A 4,007-nucleotide genomic window follows, 5' to 3' on the forward strand; every position below is an offset into this window, starting at 1 on the left:
TCTTCAGGGGTACAAAAAGGGTTCTATCTCACGTTTTAACGCTTCCCTGCAAAATAAAAATCATAAAACACCAAGCATAAAAAGAAATCTTTGAGAAAATCAAAGGTAAATATGAAAAAAAATCACAAAAACCATGAATTAAGTTAACATGAAACAGACTATTAACATGTAACTAATCATGAACTAACTTATAATAAACTAACACTAAATGACAAAATAGCAAAACAACCTAACTAACAAATCAAGAAACTAAAAGAAATTAGTTGATTATTCTATTTAAAAAATCAAGAAACGGCTAAACTAGATTAAAACGAAATCTATTTTTTTTTCAGATACAAGAAACTAATATAGACTAATCAAATATGTAGATGATGTGAAGATCAACTAAAACTACATGCAATGATATGCTTTATGCGATGTAAAACTAGATCTATGGTGAAACAGGGAAGAAAAAGAAAACTGTCGCGGATCGCCTCTGACATATTGGATTAGAAGAGAAGGTGGCTAATCCTAGCTGCAAGCAAGTACCTCCCCAACAAAAAGACTGTATTGCCGACGACGAGAAGGGCTAAAAGCAAGAAGAATAAAAGGAGGAAGAAGAAGAGAAAGAAGAAGAAGAAGAGGTAGAGAAATCGACAAGAAGAGAAAGGAAGGGAGTAAGAAGAAGAGAAGAGAAGGGGCAAGAGAGAGAAGGGCTTAAGGCTGCTGGAAAAAACATTTTCTCCAGCTGAAAGCATACTATTTATAATCCTTAATTGGGTTAGAATTCAAAATTTTAAAAAGAGTTTGATAATTTTTCTCAATTTTCAAAACAGGTGATCTCTTCTTAAAATGTGTTTTTCAAAGAAATATTTTTCTAAAACTAATTCAAAATAATTAAGTAAGTTCTAATCTAACTAAACTATAATTAAGAAAATTCTAAAACTAATAAAAATACCAAAAAATGCATGGCCAAACCAGAAAATGCTATTTTCCCCCAAAATTTAATCTCGAAGCGAATTCTCTAAAACAACGATAAAGATGGGGTTTTAATACGATTTTATCATGGATCATTCATAAATAAAGATGAATAAAATGCGAATATTATGCATGATCAAAGATATTTGGCGTCTTATGACAATATCATCAAGATATTTAATATATTTTTGACTTATGAACTCACCACCGCCATTTGATTGAAACACTTTAATCTTTTTATCAAACTGACGTTCAACATATTTATGAAAGTGAGCAAAGCTTTTAAAAAAATTGACTTTTGCTTCAAAGAGTATATCCACGTGAACCTTGTGATGTCATTGATAAAACCACATAATAGCGATAGTTATCGCGAGACAGGGTAGGAGCTGGTCCCTAAATATTGAAATGCACATTTTTCAAAAAGTTCTTGAGCTATATTATCATAATCTAAAAATGGTAGGTGACAAGCCTTGCGAGGCTAACAACTAGCACATATGGTGCTCTTATTTCTGGGAATAACATCAATAATTTTTTTTTATTTAAACATCTTACGGTACTCATTTATGGATGTCCAATCCGCTCATGCCATTTTTCTTCTGAAACCTTTTAGAATCGTGTAGAGAAGAACACTTCTGGACCTCCACCAAATGCATAAAGACCTCCCTTTTTATTCGTCTTGGCCACTATTCTTCTCCTTTTTCTATTCTTTATAATACATTCAGATGAAAAAAATTCAAAAATATATGACAAGTTTCTTGTTAGCTGGCTAATAGACATATGATTTTTTTTGAGAGAAGGAATATACAAAACATCTTGTAAAGGGATAGAAACTGAATTTGCCTTAATACTAGCACTTCTAGTGTGAGTAATAGGCATTTTTTTGCCATTCCCCACCATCACAAGGTCATTGCCAGTATAAGGTTTCATGTTATGCAATTTACATGGGTTCCCTGACATGTGTGCCACGGCTCTTGTATCGACAAACCATTCAACATCTTAACTCTCTGACATCATCATTGTGGCCAAAGCTTGAGGCACATTCTCAAGTTGAAAAGTGTGGTTGAAATGATTGAAACACTTCAATGCAGAGTGATTTTTCTTGTTGCAAATCTGACAAACAACACCCACTTCATTTTCTTTCTTTTTTCATTTTGCAGTTGAGATTCACCATTTTTTTTTAGTCATTATAACTTTTATTTTAAAAAAAATGTCCCTTTGAGTTAAACTTGTAATTATTATTTTCATTCCCTCTTCCTTTACTCGATGCATGTTGCCTGTAAAAAGTCATTTGTGGTTGGTTGGACTCATGCATCTTATTTATTTTTTCATGACTTTGTAAGAGAGGAATAATTTTCTTATACGAAGGAACATGAGGCTTCAACATGGTCATTACAAAGGACTCATATTCAAGACCAAATCCTTGTAACAACCAAAATACCTTATCGTCTTCAATAAGTTTGCTAATGGAGGCAAGATCATCGCAAATAAATTTAAATTTTTATATATAGGTGTCGATGAAATCTGTAGCTTTCTTGATAATAGTCATCATGTGCATAAGGTAAAATTCTCTTTCTTGAGACTCTTGAGTAAAGGTGTCTTCCAGAGTCATCCATATCTCCAATCCAACAACAATTAAGTCCGAGAACACTTTTGGACAAGGTTCCAGTGATCCAACCTTTCAAAAGATGATTTAATTTTTTTCTAGGTTGAGTACTTTGAATTGATAACCTCCTTCAATTCTGAATTAACATCAGTGTTAATATGAATCATGATTGGTGGCATATGTATCTCATCGTTAAGAAACCATTGCATATCTTGGCTTTCGATTAAAGCCATGATTTGGGTTCTCCACAAGAGAAAGTTGGAGTGAGACAACTTCAAGAAGACAAAATTTGACATATGTAGTGTCGTGGGATATGGATAGATCAAAGACTGAAATGCAGGTGAAGCCATGGAAATGTGATGAGAAAAATCACCTCGATAGCTTTGATACTGTAAAGAGAAAAGAAATGAAAAGAGAAAGAATAAGACGCAAGATATATGTGGTTTGGATTTGATAATCCTACGTCCATGGCTAAGAGAAATACACTTTCTTAATTATTAAAGGGGAAAACGTACAAATAAATACACATGGAAGGCATTAACACCATGCAAAAAATGTGAAATCAAATATGAGATAACTTTCCCTTGATTTTAGGGATATGATGTCATGAATCCTGAAAATTTCGATCTTCCTTCTCTTTTGGATTCTCACGCTGTGCAATATGATAAAGTCGATCAATTTCCAACTAATCCGACCTTATCACAATCTTGGAGTTATCGACCTTTGCCATAATTGTCTCCTTTATTTTACGTAACTTTTCTTGATCTCCTTCCATTTTGTGTTATTTGATCACAAATGTAGTTTTATCCCCTGAATTATTTTTAACATTTTGTTAGATACGTTCTTATCTAAAATGCTTTCAATAATGTCCCATTAAACCCAATAAATCCTTTCATAACCAATAGGTAGGTTTATGGGTGCCAACGGGTCCGGTTTGATTCGGACACAGGTGAGAACAGACTTGGGCTCAATTTTCAAGTAAGGTATTAGGTTCAGACTGAGGTCTAATCGAGCCCACCATAAGAGAAACCATACCTAGACCCGATAAGAACTACATGAACCAAACCCGAGCCATACCCGGTAAAATAATATTTTTATCATTTTTACATTGAAAAAATGTGGGTCTTAATCGAAACTCGGGTCGAGCCCGGGTCTGGTATAAAATTTTACAAAATATATCCGATCCATGTATTAATCGAACTTTCAAGTCCGGACCTGGATCTTCTTATTTATCACCATACCCGGACCCTATAGGTTTTGGTACGGGTCGGGTCTGAGTAAACCCAACCTGTTGACACCCCTAAGTAGGTTATACATGCAGCCATTAAACTAGGATTAATATTTACATTAACCTCACTTAATAGGTGTCATTACAATGCACGTACTTGTCATATAGCATGTGGGTCATGTCACCAGCGATACACATGCAGTCAAAATGGCGTGTCCC

The sequence above is a fragment of the Nuphar pumila genome, chromosome 3, assembly GCF_984573655.1.
Source record: "Nuphar pumila chromosome 3, dmNupPumi1.hap1.1, whole genome shotgun sequence".
In the NCBI taxonomy this organism is placed as follows: Eukaryota; Viridiplantae; Streptophyta; class Magnoliopsida; order Nymphaeales; family Nymphaeaceae; genus Nuphar; species Nuphar pumila.